At 41.6% G+C, this 17,578-nt stretch overlaps 1 protein-coding gene across 6 annotated transcripts in view; it reads left to right on the top strand.

Moving 5' to 3' along the window:
* STK32A (serine/threonine kinase 32A) overlaps positions 1-17,578 on the top strand; it is a 200,057-nt gene that overhangs the window by 19,797 nt on the left and 162,682 nt on the right. The window lies entirely within an intron of this gene.

Here is a 17,578-nt window from a genome sequence, read left to right as displayed (position 1 = left end):
TCTTTCTTTCTTTCTTTCTTGTGTTTTCAAAGACCTTTTGCTTTGCTCATGTATCATGTCCATGCCATTGTACAGATCGGTTGGTGTTTGTTCATTAGTACTTAGTGAATTGAGGCAGCTTCTCAATTCAGGTGGGATATATTCAAGGTAGATTTTTGGCTTTTGGCAACGTGTTTTTATTTTCTTTAGATGCAACTTAAACTTACATCTGAGCAATTGACGGTATGAGCCACATTCAGCATCTGGCCTTGTTCGGACTGATTGAAAATTTCTACATTGTCTCTTTCTACAGATGAGTCCATTTGGTTTCTATGTATTCCACCAGGAAGGTGTATGCATTTGTATATGTAGTGCCAACACTTGCACTTTCGATCTTTTTTTGGTTTCTAACTTTCAAATTCAAAGTATGAGCAATTATCCAGGCCCCTTGACGGTAGAAGTTAACATAATTCTACTTTGCATCTTTGGCTTATTGACTGATGTTTAATTGGAATGATAGTCACATTAACGGGTCTCCCTTGTATTAGTGTGGATATTATCTGATCACTGACATGTTTTGTCATTCCCAACATCATAGACCATATGATTACCCACTTCAAAATGGACAAAACCAGCTCATTTCAGCCCACTGATGCCAAAGATATCAATCATTACGTGTTCCATTGGTCTCTTGATAACTTTAGTTTTCCTGGATTTTGCATTCTGCATTTTTGTTCTAATTATTAATGGATGTTTACAGCTGTGTCTTCTAATTTTTGAGTTGTGACATATCATCAAATGAAGGCCCTGATAGCTGAACTCCATTCATATCCTTAAGATCCATTCGACTTTAAGGAAGGCAACTCTTCCTCCACATGTTTCAGTGCCTTGCCACCTGAGAAACTCACCTTACAGCACTATTAGACAATGCCCTTCTGTGAGCTTTCACTCGTCTTTTTCTTCTTCTCAGAAGTCGACTGTTATGGCCTCTTTCTTAGCCTGTCACAGCCTGGAAGCTCGGTTACAAACCACCCACCATGGGCAACCCTGCTGATATTTGAACCATCAGTGGCCCAGTTACCAGCATCACAGAAACATGTAAGCCACTGCAGTGTAACAAAGTGATAGACGAGTGGTAGATATTTAGGAGTCAGCAATATAAATCAACATTTTCATTTTGATTTAGTCTTAAGGATTATTATCAAATAAAAGGAGGACCTTAGTGAGAACCTTCCATTTTCAATTTTGAATGTCTCACTTACACTCCAACTTTAAATGCCAGAGTAAGGTGCTTTTTCAGCAGACTCTACAGTCCTCTGAAATCAGCAAGATAATATAAATGAGGGAAGCTGGTCCTAACTGAGGCAATGGAAAGTCACGGCACCTCTTGCAAATGGAAAAGTACGTACAGGACATTATGTCAAAGTCCAGTTTCAGGGGCTCAGGACCATAGTCCCAGAGGACACCAAGTCAGTTGTTCTAACACAGTGGTTCTCAACCTTCCTAACGCCATGACCCTTTAATAGTTCCTCATGTCATGGTGACCCCCCAACCATAAACCTGTTTTCTTTTATACTTCATAACTGTAATGTTGCTAATGTTATGAATAGGGCAACCCCTGTAAATGGGTTGTTTGACCCCCACAGGGGTCGAGGTCCATAGGTTGAGAACCACTGGTATAACATAATCCAAAAATACAATTTGTGCATAGTGACTGGGGTCCTAGATGCTTATAAGTGTCCATCAAAAGTACAACTATTTGTCCCTGAACATCTGGAGCAGGGAAGAGTGGTGGAAATCAAAAGGCACAAAGCAAACATGAGTGCATGGACAAATGGGCCCGTGAAGCCCAGCCTCTATCCTTGAGACCAGAAGAACTAGATGGTGCCCAGCTCTCCCTTCTGCCTTCTCTGACCATGATGGCAGCAGAAGGTCCTGGATAGAGGGCAGAGTTGTTAAACAAAACTGGAACTCATTTTTAGAAAAGACTAGGCCTGTAACTCTGATAGAGACTACTGGAACCCATGAGACTGTGGACTCTAGACCTCCTTCAGGCCTGCAAGTAAACTCGCCCCTACGGTTCATCTCTCAGACAGGCCTATAAAGTAAAAAACAACAGGGAGGTATGCACTCCTTAAAGCAATTAACGAGAAGAGATCAAAGAGCAGTGTTTTCCCAGATATATTCCTCCAAATGCACACAGGGAGAAGGAGAAAAATAAATGGAAATAATAAACACTGGGAGAAAGTGGAAAGGGTGCAGCTATACTGTAGGAATTGAAATCAGTGTCAAAACATAAAATGTATTGAACTGAAAACGAATTTTCTCTGTAGGCTTTCACCCAAGTAACAATAAAAAGCAGAGAAACACACACACACACACACAAACACAGCAAACATGTTTGTGATCAAAGCTAGCTGTAAACTGTCGATCCAGCCCTGAGTTACACGGGATTTCAACAATGGCTTGCTAATGTGGCCATCCATGAATGTTCAATTTAAATCACAAACATAACAAACCAATAACAGAATAATATTGCCAAACTCAGACATTGAACACTGTTTATATGGTGAGGGAACTGAAAAACTTTACGGTTGCAGAGTTTGAAATCAATGGACTGATGCTGAGTTGATGTCCCCTTCCGCAACTATTTCTTTTCTTCCTAGAGGGATATTTATAGTAAAATAAATAAAATTGCCCATATTATATAATTGAATGCCCCGCATCAATTTGCTGTTTCTGAGAATGCCTAAAAGCAAGGGACAACAAACATTTTCTGGGACAGGGCAGCCACCCAGTAAATATTGTATGCTTTTCAGACCAAGCAACTGGTCACAACTAGTCAACACTGCCACGGCAGCCATGCATAATGCATAAATGAATGAAAGTGGCTGCATTCCAATAAAACTTTATTTAGACATTTAAATTTAAAGTCCACACGTTTCAATATTCCCAGCATATTCTTCTTCTGATATTTTCTGAGTCACTTAAAAGTGTAAAAACCTTTTGAACTGAGTCACACATACAAAAAATATGTGCCTGCCCTTCTTGAACCTGGAGTATGCTGACCGTGCTTTACAATGCCCTGCACACTTGTACTTACATACTCTGGGATCCTCTCTGACAACTATCCACAGCTCTCTGATCTTAAATCCAGTCTTGGCACGGAGACTAGAATCTGATCTCTGTAGCTGCTTAACGAATCCATTCTGCACCCCTTAATTCTCGTATGGCTGATATACGTGAGCCAGTGCAAGTACTGGCCCAGTACATCAAGTGTTTTTGGAGGATAAAAAGTTATTGAACTAGTACATGTTATTTGATAATTACAGACTGAGTTCACATAAATAATCATAACCTGTCAATCATTTAAAACAGTTAAGTAGAATTTTTTTGTACTGGGGAGGGGTGGAACCCAATATTTTGGCGGGCTATTTCCTCTATCCTGCTCCACTTGTACTTTGGGATTGTTACATAGAATTCGTCTTAGTAGTTTGGATGGTGTGTTAGTCTGGGTAGACTAGAGGAACAAATTCATAGACACTCATATGTGTGTAAGAAAGAGGTTTATATACAAGAGCAATTGCATATTAAGAAAACATCCAGCCTAGTCCAGATCAAGTCTATAAGTCCAATATTAGCCCATATGTCTGATACCAAGCTATAAAGTCCTCTTCAGACTCACAAAACCCATGCAATGACACCAAATGCAGGATGATCACAGGCCAGTGAATAGAATGTCTTTGGATCCGGTGGTGGTCTAAGCATCTCAGTGCTGGCAGGGGTCTCCATGTGGCTTCTCCAGTTCCCGGGGCACGGGGTCTAACAGCATAGCACCACGTGTCTTGTCAGTAGAGCATCTCTCAGGGAGAATGCAGAGAGAGAGAAGTGTCTCTGCCTCCAAAGAGGAAGTACAGGAGTTCCCAGAATTCTCAGGAGAAGGCCACGCCTGCACAGTGGCCTCATTGGCTATATCTTGATTGACAGGCCAGACCCCACCCCTTCACTCATAACCCTCTCAAAGGGACACCAGATTAGGTAACTACCGCAGATGGCTAAGTCATTTTGAGAATTGTCCCTCCAAGCAGCAGGGAAAAGGAGCTGTCCTTGCCCATTGCTTGGCCTGGACACCAGTGTGGTAGATCAGTAACTCCCAGACTCCCTCAGGCCCCACACAACGGCTGACTACTGGCTTTGGAGAACTTCTCTGGTGAAGTTCCGACTTCATTTTCAAAAGACTTGCCAGACTCCATATATTAGCGGCAACTATTCATGGCCAGCCATTGGAGATGATTAAAGGATTGGTGAGCACCTTAAGTCAGTTTTCATTTATGAATTACACATGCCATAGTCTATAGCCTCAGCTACTTATAAATTTAACTAGTACCATGCGATCTACTCCCATAAAGAGTTAGTCTGAGAAACTCACAGAGGTAATTCTGCACTGTCCTAGAGGGACGCTATGAGACGGCATCAACTCGATGGCTGTGAGCTCCCCTTTCTGAGCAGCATTGGATCATCGAAGCTAGAACCTGTGGCTTCTAGAAACCAGTCTTTGGACAGGTGCCGAGCCCTGACAAAGTGTTTTTTCAGTCTGCAATGAAGAGAGAAACTACAGGCATTGACAGTTTTTAAAAAATTTAATCCTGAAGTTATGACATGTCATAGTATGTTTCAAAGTTCAGTACATAAGTGTATGGAAGCAAATTGAAACGTTTTTATGTTGTTTGTTTTTAGAGAGAGGACTTGGGCAAGTGACTTGCCTCTCTGATTCCTAGTTTTCTCATCTGTCACCGAAGGCTAATAATAGTATCTGCCTCACGTGGTTTTGATGAGAATGGTAACAGACTATCAATGTAAAGCATTGAGCATCATGCCTCTGCTCGGTGTGCTCGGAGTCCATTCTGACTCACAAAGGCACTTGGGGACAGACTCCTCCCTGAGAAGTTCCCCACTGTAATCTTTAAAGCAGCACATTGTCAGGCCTTTTCTCCCATAATGCTGCTGGCCAGTTCGAATCACTGGCCTGGTTGTAGCTAATTGCTTAACAATTGCACTGCCAGGTCTCCCCAGCATAACATGTTTTGTTATTGTATGCCATTTTTGTCAATAATTGTTGCCATCATTATTGTTTCCAAAATTAGCATTCCACTGTCCTTATTTGGAATTAAAAATTACCACCCAGTATTCTTTTCCTTCCTGCTCCTAAGTGTTTGTTTGTTTGTTTTGGTAGGAGTGCACAGAGAACAATCTGAATATAAAATCTAAGTATCTGGAAAACCCTTATTTATCAAATTAATACCAGACACTTTTTTTTAACCTTTCGTCTTCCACTCTAGAAATACAATGTTGGACAAAATGGATATTGTTTTGGAGCTTGTATTCTAGAGAAGACAGACAAATCTTTCTCTTTATATACATGTACGTATAAAATATGCAGCAGTGATTTAACAAGCAAAATGGAAGTGACCAATTGTTATCAGGACAGTCTGAGACACCTTTATAACAGATGATAGAGCCTGAGTTAGTGGGGTGGCAGTGGAGATACAGACCTGGCAACTGATTCAAAATTTACTTTGAATGTATAATAGTTAAGAGGTCCTGGGGGTTTGAATATGGGGTGAGAGGGAAAACACAGAGTCAGAATGAATCCTGGGTTCCCTGAGATGGTGAGCACAGGAACTGGAGGCTGAGTCCACGGATAGGCACAGCCGAGAGCGGCATTTGGGTGGTGCTGAGTTTCAAATGACTGTGCGACCTTCAAACTCTGAGAAAAAGAAGACGCTGGAGTTGAATTTCAGAGATGAATGTCCAAAAGGCTGAGTTGGAGATATGAAGATATGTGATTTGATTCTATGGGATGATGAGTCTACCCTGAGGGAGATTGTGGGTATTTAAGAAGCAGGAGCGATTCTACTATAAAAGTTCAAGTAATGGAAATCAATTCCGTTTAGAGAGACTATGGACTTTGTGATGAGACAAGCTACATGTTGAAATCCTAGCTCTGTCACTAACTTCATTTTTTGTCTTGCATAAGCTATTTAACATTTGGAGTCTCATTGCTTATTCCATAAAGTAGGGATAATGAGTTCTAATTTTCATGGGCAATGTAAGTGTTAAGTTACAATAGCCCTTTCAAAGGCATCATTTGGAAAATGATAAGTACGGCAGAATTGTCCTGTTTCTCTTTGTGATTGGGAATTTTCCTACCTCATGAGCCTGAACTCCCTTAGCTGGAAGCTTTAAAGAATCTTTCCCAGCATCTCTGGTCATTTTCATTTAGGCAATTAGCCCAGGCCCCGCCAATCGCACACCCTCACACTGGGATTCAATTTGGAAACAAAGTGATGTGAAGTTGTACTCATCGCCTGGTCCATCCTTGTTAGAGGTGGAGGCAGAGATGTCAATAACCACAATGCGCCTTCTCATCGGATTAGGGCTCAAGTTAAACATGTCAGAAGAGACAGCCTCTGACCTGAAATCAGATAGCTACATGACTAGATTCTGCACCTTGATATAAAAAAATGCACCTCGTATTTCAGTTTTAGACATCCTCTAAGGATGCCCAAATAGGATGATGTTTCTTGTCTTGACTAAGAAATAAATAAAGGCAGGGCATGCCCTTCAACAAGATGCGTTGTATACTCACTAAGTGCTTGGCTCTGAATTCTGCTCTCAGGAGCCAAGAGTGCTTTCATTAAACAGTAGCATCCAGCTGTCCTGCAGCCATAACTCATGTGTGTATCCTTCACGCTGCATCCTTGCCGGAAACTTCAGGAGTTTGATATAAAACACCTTTTCTTCACTGAAGTTAACACTTATCATCACCAATTCTGTGCTTTGCTTGCCTCCTTCTACCCCTTTTGATAATGAGGACAACAGCTTCCATGACTCTTCTATGCCTTTGTAAGAATTCATTTCATCGTTATTATCATCTTTACTCAATAATTTTTAAAAGGAATTTTAAGATTCTAATTTGTATGATGCCCGTGGGATGATCCTGATTTGCTTTCACAAAACATTAAAGTCATTGCCATGTTGATAAGTTTTTACCATTATTATTTTTCATTGGGAGTATAGCATTCAAAGGGAAATGCTCAAAAAGAACAGTTGGCTGCAGCACTGAAAATAATTTGTGTCAGTGTTTTGTTTCTAATTGGGAGCCAGAATTGGCTAGCTTGCTTCCCTCAGTAAGCTTCCACCACAGACTATGGCCCTAATATTCCCTATAGTCAACACTTGATGAATGTATCAAAAATAAATATAAGCATTATTCCAATTAATCTCCAAAAATATTTAAAAGAACATTTTATAGAAGTAATATGTGAGTTGCAGAAAACATGAAAATAAAATTTGAAAAATGATTCTTGATCCTTTAACCCATAGTCATGTTTGTTTCCTTTTGTAGCCCTTATATCTATTTGTGCTCATAAAGTTTCCTATTTTAATTTTCTCCATTTTGCTGGCTTTTATTTACTTGTGTGCTTTGTGGATTTTGTTTTTCTCTGTAGAAGATCAATTTCATGAGTGCAGAACTTCTGTTTTGCTTTGCTTACTTTTTGCGTACTTGGGGCTTACCTTGTTGAGTGAGTTAATGGCTGAATCAATCTTTCTATGTTGGAAGAAGTACAGCCAGAATTTTCCTTAAAAGTTAGGATGGGGACACTTCACCTGACATACCTTTGACCTGTTGCCAAGAGACAGCCCCTAGAAATGGCCGTCACGCTTGGGAAAGTGGAGGAGCAGCGAAAGAGAGGAAGACCCTCAAGGAGAGGGATGGACATGGTGGCTGCAACAATGGACTCAAACCTAGCAGCTGTGACAACGGAGTAGGACCAGTCAGTGCTGCATGCAGTTTTACGCAGGCTCGCTGTGGATCAGAACATACTGGACTACCCCCGGCAGCAACGATCATCTAAAATTGGTCTGCATGTATATATCTAAAATCAACAAGGCAAACCCACTGCTGTTGAGTTGATTCTGACTCATAGTGATCTTTATAGGGTTTCTGTGGCTGGGAATCTTTACAGAAAGCGTCTCCCTTTTCTCCTGCAATGTGGCTAGTGGGTTTGAACGACCAACCTTGTGGTTAGCTGTCCAATAGTTACAGTACAGTTACATTGTGTTAGAATTATGGACTATGTTCTTATGTATACTCATTTTGCTTATGAGAGTTGTTAGTCGCCATTATCAACTGTGACTCATGGTGAATCCAGGTATGCAGAACAGAACTCCTCTATCGAGGTTTTAAGACCATGACCTTTCTGAAGCAGATCACCAGGTCTGTCACCCAAGGTTCCTCCGGTTGGGTCCAGACCACCAACCTTTCTTTCAGCTAATAATTGAATGCTTAACCAGTTGCAGTATGTAAGACTTCATTGTACACTGAGTAGTTTAACCTAATTCCTTTAAATTAATTGATTAATTGAAAGCATAATTTTATAAAATGGAGTTGTTCTAGTTAGGTGGAGTCAAGTCAGTTCTTTTTCATAACAAACTTTTGGGGTTTTTTTTACAAGAGAATAAAACATGGTCCTGCATCTCTTCATCATATTTCTGCCCATTCCTGCAGCCTCTTTGTCAGTCCATTTTGAGGGACTTACTCTTTTCACTGACCCTATGATCTACTGAGAAGCCCTGGTGGTGTAGTGGTTACACATTTGGCTGAGATCCACAAGGTCAGCAGTTTGAAACCACCAGCCTCCACAGGAGAGATGAGGCATTGTACTCCCATAAAGAATTACAGTCTCAAAGACTCCCAGGGGGCAGTTCTACCCGGTCTTATAGATTCTCCATGAAACAGAATTAACTCAATGGCTGTAAGTTTGGTTTTGGACTTTTTATACTTTACCAAGTATAATGTCCTTTTCCAGGGACTGATCTCTGCTGATAACTTGACCAACATACCTGAGCATTCCAGCGGTGTGTCTTCCCAGGAGTACTGGTAGTGTATTGGCTTAAATGCTTATCTACCTATGAAAATATAGGTGGTTCAAAACCCCAAGCTGCTCCACCAGAAAAAAGATGAGGCTGTCTCCTCCCATAACGATTTATAGTCTTGTAAATCCTAGAGAGTAGTTCTACTACATCTGTAGGTCAATAGAGTCAAAATGCCTCCAGGGCAGTGGGGCTCAGTGGGGCTTGATGTCCATGGTATTTTCAATATTCTTCCGCATCTTAGTTCAAAGCGTCAACTATTTGGCTTTTCTTCTTCACTGTCCAGCTTTCACTTGCATGGAGTGATAGAAAATATCACTGTCTTCTGTTAACCTACCATTGAGTTATCTTAGATGGCAATTTCTTTTTTGTGACTTTTAATCATCTGTATCCCTTAAGGAAACTTAGTAAAATAATATTCAAAGCACTTTTATTTGGTTTATTTAAGTCGGACTGATTTGAAATATGAATATGTAGGCATGTACTATGCTTGTCCTGATACGGTAGTGAAAATTAGTGCTTTCCCTTCTGATGATTTTTTCAAGTAGGAACTTCGTACTGAGCTAATGGTTAGCATTGGGCCCATGTCTGAGTCCTTAGCACATGTGTCACTGCTAGACATGCTAAAATGCTTGCCTATTCATACTGTGGTTAGGGTATATCATTGAATTTTTGTTCCATATGGTGACGATAAGCAATTTCAGTGGTCTGCAGTTTTGGTTAAGGATAGAAATAGCACTACTTCCACCTAGCCTTTTTCCTTCCAGTACGGACCACTGCACCACTCTCATAGCAAGGAATTACATGACCGTCTTTTCAAGGAGTGTCAGCACTGATCTTACACCTTGCTTGAAAACGTCTTGAGTTCATTTATTCGGCAGCATGCACACACTGGCATCCGTTCACCTTCCTGGAACGCACTGTCCCTTTGGTGCTCCGCAGAGCCCACAGGGGAGGGCTCACGATGCTCTTTCTACAGGTGAGAAAACCACAAGCAAGACTTCCAGAAAAGCCTGGTGAATGGAAAATGTTCCTTTACTTCCATTCCTTTCTGAAAAACTCACGAGGAAGACATCAACGTATTTATTTTAGAATATAAAATCCCGAGCATGAAAAGAAGGGAAGCGGATACTTCAGTATCAACCTTTGGAAATGAGGAAGCAGATAGATAAATAGACACACAATACTTGGGTTCTAATCCTCCACTGGACAAAATATATAGAAATAGCCATACTCATACCATGGGATACACCAAAGTGTCAGGAATTAGCAGTTTCGTGTGCTCCTAGAAGCGACACAAATGGAAAAGCCAAAATCAGGAAGATGGGCTGAAGGCCATAGCCCTTAAAGGAAAAAGGATCAAGGAAAAGTCCAACACTGGAAAAGGAAGTTTCCACCCTGACAGCTGTGAATCCTAGAGAGAAATAATCCAGGCTCAATTGGCTCAGAAGGCTTGGGAGACAGGCTCAGGAAGACAATGATTTGATTGATGATGTAAGCATGTTGAAAGGAATTGAAGAAAACTGGAATAGAGTTAGTCATTGAATTAAGAAAAACAAGGTATTCAAGTGCATGTGTAAACAAGACAATTATGAACTCCAGGGAAAACAACAAACACTGCTCAAGAATAGAAAAGTAATTGTAGTGTACTGCAGGGCTCAGGTGTCTGTAGCGTTTGTTGTTAGTTGCCATCGAGTTGGTTCCAACCCGCAGCCACCCTGTGTGCAGCAGAGGAAGCTGTCTGAATCCTGCACCGTCCTCACAACCCTTCCTGGCTCTGAGCCCATTGTTGCTGTGCCTGTATCAATCCATCTCACTGAGGCCTTCTGCTTTTGCATAGACCTTCCACTTTACCAAGCCTGATGTCCCCCAAGGACTGGTCCCTCCTGATAGCATGTCTGAAGTGTGTGAGGTGAAGCCTTCCAGTGCCTGATTCAGAGGAGCACTCTGGAAGATGGGATCTTGTGAAACTAAGAATACCAGATACCAATAGATTGAGAAATGACAGGCTAAGACCAAAAGAGCAGAAAAGTGAGCTAAATTCTCATCTACATCTTGGAAATTCAGTGACAGATGCCTAAAACTGGAAAGAGGAGAAAACAAAGTATGCAATATGGCGGGTTACACATTGTGTTATTAACCACAACACCAGTGGTTGGAACCCACGAGAGCTGCTCTGGCAGAGAGAGGTGAGTCTGTCTATTCACGTAAAGATTTAAAATCTTAGAAACCCAATAGGGCACTTCTACTCTGCCCTGTGGGGTTGCTATACATCGGATGGACTCGATGGTCATGCGGTTTTTCATCTTTCATTTTCAGGCTGTGTAGGGACATGGTTGAAACGAGCAGATTTATTTCTTTAGAGAAGTGACTGCTCCTCTGCCCTGGGAGATATTGGAGAGTGATGCAAGAGAACCGTTGTCTTTTTGTTGCCAATGTTGTTATTTACTCAAACCATTCAGAGTTGGTTGATGCTTAAGCTATTTATGTGCCTGTTTATCTGTGATGAAAACTTTTAAAGATAGAAAAATCAAAGTACTGGCATTGTGTTAGTCTGGGTACATTAGAGAAATAAACCCACAGAAACTCATATGTATATAAGAGAGAGTTTTATATAAAGGGTAAGTGTACATTAAGAAAGCATCCCAACCCAGTGCTGCCCAAACCCATAAGTCTAACATTGGCCCATATATGTCCCACACCAATCTACAAAGTCCTCCTCCATCTCACAAAACACACACAATCATGCTGACTACAGGAGGAAAGCCGTATCAGTGAGCTTGTAAGCATCTCACCACTGGTAGGGGTCTCCATATGGCTGCTCCAGCACCCAGAGCAATTGAGGTAGGTCCACGTGGCTTCTCCTCAGGGATGTCTTGCAGGAAGGGAGCCTTGCCAGGTGAAGCAGGGAACTGGCGAAGGCAGCTGTACCCTGGTCCAACCATCAGAAAGCAAGAGACCCAAGAACTCGAAAAGCAAGGCTCATGGAGTCATTTATCCCTCCGCCCTTCAATTTACTCCACATGTGTTTATCAGCCAAGTTGGCACAATAAACTTTAACTATCTCAGTGATTATCTATAGGTTATATTGTTCTGTTTTTCTCCTTTTCTTATATCAAAGGCATATTGGTTTTATATAAAGAGAAACCTCATTGTGAAAGAAAATTGAAGATCAGAAAAGTCAGTTTCCTAACTTTATGTAACATAATAGGCGGGAAGGAGCCCTGGTGCTGTAGTGTTTTGCTTTGGGCTGCGACCTGTAAGGTCAACAGTTCAAACCCAGCAGCTGATCTTGAGAGAAGGATGAGGCTTTCTACTCCCATCAAGAGTTCTGGTCTCCAAAACCAACAGAGGCCGTTCTTCCCTGTGGTTCGCACCACCAGTTGCTCTTCTGGAGGAAGGGGGATCTTTCTTCTCATGTAAAGATTCAAAGCCTCAGAAACCCCAAAGGGCAATTCTACTCTGTCCTTTAGGGTCGTTGTGAGTCGGAGTCCACTCAATAGCAATGAGTTTGGTTCGGGGTAAGTGAAGGGGCTGACATTTCGGCACCGTGCTGTCAGACTGGAATCATATTACAACATTCAAGCTTCATTAAAGCCCATGACGTAAATATGGCATGCCACCGCAGTTCTTCCAGTCGCTGTGAACCCGCGGTGCCTCTGCTCTACACCATGTCACGCGATCCCCAGTGACTTTCATTTATCTGTTTAACTGTTTGAACTAGTTGTACTTTAGTTCCAGAAAGACTGGTTTCAAAGGTACATGAACCGAAAAACCAACAAACTGTTGCTGGTGAGTCTATTCTCCAAAGCGACGTAGACTGTGGAACAAGGAAATGAGCCCTAAGCAAGGATTTGCATATCCAAAGGCCTCCCCCTGCTGGCCGCCCCACCACCAAATGCCCACTCCTGTGGAGCTGTCCTCCAAGCTCCTGGTAGCTTTTCCACCAGGAGCAAGTCCTGGACCCAGACATGCCTTATGAGTGCAGAGTTCCCTGGCTAACGAAACTGTGATTTCTGGAGAGGGGTTTTAGCATTTTTTCCTCTCATTGTGATTTCCTTTTAAGAGTATGATTAGTACTGCTACTAGCCACTGCCATCAAGTCGAAGGTGACTCACAGTGCCCTATAGGACAGGGTAGTCGTAGCCCCATGAGTTTCTGAGACTGTCACTGTTGACAGGAGTCGAAAGCCGCATTTTTCTCCCGCGTAGCAGCTGTGGTTTCAAACTGCCCACTTTTCGGATCACATGCAGCCCAATGCATAATCAGTGCCCCAAGAGGGGTCCTCCTAGAGGGTATTCGTGAGTGTGTGTGTGTGTGTGTGTGTGTGTGTGTGTGTGTAGGACTGTTTCCATTTGGAAATGCAGCATGACACAAATGAGCATTCTTCTGTCATGGAAAACTAAAATCCACCAAATCCTTTTGTTTTTGTTGTAGTTAACATCTTGAACTTTTTGTGGTGGTGAAGGAATTGTCGAGCAAATAGATTTTTCATTTAACAATAGTATGTGTGTGACATTGGTTGGCATCTCCTCCAGGTAACAGCCACAGGGCTCTTTCCCTTCTTCCTTAGATTCCCGTTTCTCTTTGTCCTTTTCCACCCTTTCTGTTTGAGAGCTTTGGTCGTGGGCATATGCTGCCCTTCTGCTCTCATATGGTTGACCGTGCTGTGGAGTACTTGCCCCCTGCTATGATGATTCTTCACTCCACAGGGCCTGTCTGTTGTTTGACTGAAAACGGACCCCTAGAGGTGACTATAGCTCCAGGCCTAAAGGATGTCGATGAGAGAAGTCTCTAGAGTTTTACTAGTCTGTATCAGACTAGTAAGCATGGTCTTTCCAAAAATTCTGAATATAGTCCCACATTTTTATTCCCACTCTGCTCAAGAACTTATATTGTGCCCTAATTAGAATGGTTGGTAGTTATAGCCAGCAACTGTCTTCTCTTCTGGTCTCAAGCGAGTGGAGGCTGTGGTTAGTGTGATCAGTTTGTCCTTTGACTCCACATGTCTTTGATTTTCTTCATGCATCTTTCCTCTGGATTGGGAGAGACCAATACGTGCATCGTAGATGGTCACTCACTAGCTTTCACGACCCCAAATTGCTATTTGTCAAAGCAGGATATAGAACACTGTCTATGTAGATTAATTTATGCCAATTGATTTAGATATCCCTCAAGATTGTGGCCTTAAGCCCTGAGGGATATATTCCCTTAAGGTATTTGGTTATGGTTGAGAAGTTTTAAAATTTTGTCCTATATATGCTCCTATATCTTTGGGTATATATTATAGCATATAGATATGAATGCATATATAGAAGTAGCCTTTGCACAACCTAGGCATAATCATGGTACGTTCCTATTTGCTTTTTATATCTGTTCATCTTGCAGGACTATATATACTACTCATATATATTGTTTGCTATTACCATTATCTTACAATTATGTATATAATACCACTCATATTTGATGTCTCACTAAATTTTTAACCAAAGCTTAAATTCTGTCTATCTTTATCCTCCCTTTCTAGGCAAAACATGTGTCTGTAGAGAAAGCTTGGTTCAGTAGAGAAGCAAATACACTGAAGCTTATATCTGTATAAATAGAGAGGTTTGTACCAAGTAAATGACTACACAGTTCTAGAAGCAGACACGTTCCAAATCCATGGGTGAGATGTCAGGCTGGGGGCTTCTTTTGACTTGTGTATCTGCTGGGGCTGATGAACTCAGCATTTTCAGGTCAGACAACGAGCTTCCGGTTGCATAGGTGAATAAATCCAACGTTAGCAGGTATGATGGCAGCCTGCTTTATACTCCCAGGATGGCCAGGCAATCAAGCAAACTAGTGTCTCAAATTTGAAGAACTAGAGGCCTGGTGAGAAAACAAGCAAACTGTGAAGTAGCATCCACTTCTATGTAAGGTAGACCATACCCTCAAGGAAACTTCCTTGCACTTGAATGGTTGCTCACAGCGGTTTTCACCTTGGAAATGTGTACATTATCTCTTCCACTCAGCTGGCCAAGTAGCTGTCTTCCAAAGTTCCTGGCATGGACAAGGAAATGCTTCCAGTGCTTCATCCGCTTGTGGAAACATTTCACTTGGTATCCCATCAATTCCTGGGGCCTTGTTTTAGGCTAATGCATTCCATGCAGCTTGAACTTCTTCCCTTATTGTCATTGGTTCTTACTCATATGCTACCTCTTGAAATGGTTGAATGTTGACTCATTCTTTTTTGGTACAGTAACTTTGTATTCTTTCCATTTTTTTTTGGAAACTTCAAGCATCATTCAATAGTTTGCCCACAGAATTTTTCAAATTGCATCTGTAGTGTGGTCGTTACATAACCTGGTGTCAACTTGGAACTTGTGAGGATTAAGAGTGAAGTGGTGGAGCCTAGTCTGTCAATCAGATCATAACCAATGAGGCCTCTGTGTGGACATGGCCTTCTCCTGAGAATTCTGGGAACTCCTGCATTTTCCTCCTTGGAGGCAGGAGACACTCTCTTGGCTCAGTCTCTTGGAGACTCTCTAATGACAAGATGGACTCCCTGTGATACATCCCTGAGGAGAAACCATATGAACCTACCCTGATGCAGCCCTCGAGCTGGAGAAGCCACATGGACCTACCCTGATACAACCAGACCTCTAGAGCTGGAGAAGCCACATAGAGACCCCTGCCAGTGCTGAGATGCTGACAATGCCACTGGATCCAGAAGATTTTCAGCCCACTGGCCTGTGATCTTCCTGCATTCTGTGTCAATGCATGTGTTTCATGAGTCTGAAGAGGACTTTATAGATTGGTATTGGACATATGGGCTAAAATTGGACTTATAGACGATCTGGACTGGGCTGGGATGCTTTCTCAATATTCAATCACTTTATAGATTGGTATTGGACATATGGGCTAAAATTGGACTTATAGACGATCTGGACTGGGCTGGGATGCTTTCTCAATATTCAATCACTTTATAGATTGGTATTGGACATATGGGCTAAAATTGGACTTATAGACGATCTGGACTGGGCTGGGATGCTTTCTCAATATTCAATCACTCTTGTATATAAACCTCTTTCTTATTCACAAATGAGTCTCTACACATTTGTTTCTCTAGTCTACCCAGACTAATACACGTATGACTATTTTTTTCTTTAGTTCTTTCAATTTAAGATATGCTGAGCATGTTCTTTTGTGTAAATACCTTTAGGAATTTGTCTCTCGTGAACTTTGAAGACTAAAGTGAATTCATGGTTTAGACTCAAGCCATGGTATTTTCCATTACCTCATATGTATGTGAAAGTTGGACATTGAACAAGGAAGACCAAAGAAGAATTGATGCATTTGAATTATAGTGCTAGAGAAGAATATTGAAAGTACCATAAACTGCTAAAATGACAAACAAATCTGCCTTCGAAGAAGTCTATCTAGAGTGCTCCTTAGAGGCAAGGATGACAAGACTTTGTCTTAATATTTCAGACATATTTTCAGGAGAGACTAGTCCCTGGGGAAGGACATCATACTTATTAAAGTGGAGAAGCAGTGCAAAAGAAGAAGAGATGCATAGACAAAGTGGCTGCAGCAATGCAAGGCTGGTGGAGGATTGGGGCGTGCTTCATCCTGTTGTCCACAGCGTCGCTATGGGCTGGAAGTGACTCAATGGCACGTAACAGCAACAACAAGAATGTGTTTTACCTCTCTTCAACTTCAACCTGAATTTATACACACACACAGCCAAAGACCTTCGCATAATCAGTGAAGCACAAGTAAATATCTCTCTGGTGTTCTCTGCTTTCTGCCAAGATCTGTCTGATGTCAGCAAAGATCTTCCTTGTTCCAAGTCCTCTTCTGAATGAGCAATAGATGGTCTGTTTCCCAGTCTGTCCCTAGCCAGGGTTTATCTGCTGATATTGAGCTTCTTCATTATCTTTCCAGAGATGTAGTCAATTATATTTTTGCGTATTCCATTTGGGGAAGTCCATATGTATAGCTGCTACTTGTGTTGACAGGGAAAAAAAAGTGTTGTTGAAGAAGAAGTTGTTGGTCTTGCAAAATTCTATCATGTGATCGCTAGTTTACTTCCTGTCACAAAGGCCATATTTTCCAAATACCATTCCTTTCTTTCTTTCTCTTCAACTGTTGCCTTCAAATCACCAATATTTATCAATGAAGGTATTTTGCTTGCATGTTTGATCAATTTCCAACTGAAGACATTCATAAAATTCTTCAATTTCAGCATCACTAGCTGTAGTGGTTAGTGCATAAGTTAGGATAATAGCAGTATTGATTGGGTTTTCATGTATGGACATGGATACTATCTTATCACAGGCAGCAATGTGCTGTGATGAAGAATGCGATGCGATTTCTCTTGACTGTCATTAGCAGTACTGGAAACCATAGGATATGCTGATTCAAAAGGACCAGTACCAGTCCATTTCAGCTCCCTAATACCTATGGTATCAATCTTTGCTTTAAAGACTTCCTGTTTTCCTAGGGCCATACTTCATATAGTTGACGTTCCAATTATGAATTGATGTTTTCAGCTGTTTCTTCTTATTTTGAGTCATTCCCCATCAGCACCTGAAGGTTCCAAAGGCCTTTCTCCCACAGACTGTACTCCATCTATGTTGTTATGTTGACTCTTTTCTCCCACAGACTGTACTCCATCTAC

The sequence above is a fragment of the Echinops telfairi genome, unplaced genomic scaffold (assembly GCF_000313985.2).
Source record: "Echinops telfairi isolate 266 unplaced genomic scaffold, ASM31398v2 ScPeMD7_7469;HRSCAF=8507_0, whole genome shotgun sequence".
NCBI lineage: Eukaryota > Metazoa > Chordata > Mammalia > Afrosoricida > Tenrecidae > Echinops > Echinops telfairi.
The sequence above is the reverse complement of the archived record's forward strand: the minus strand, read 5'-3'. Positions and strand labels throughout refer to the sequence as shown.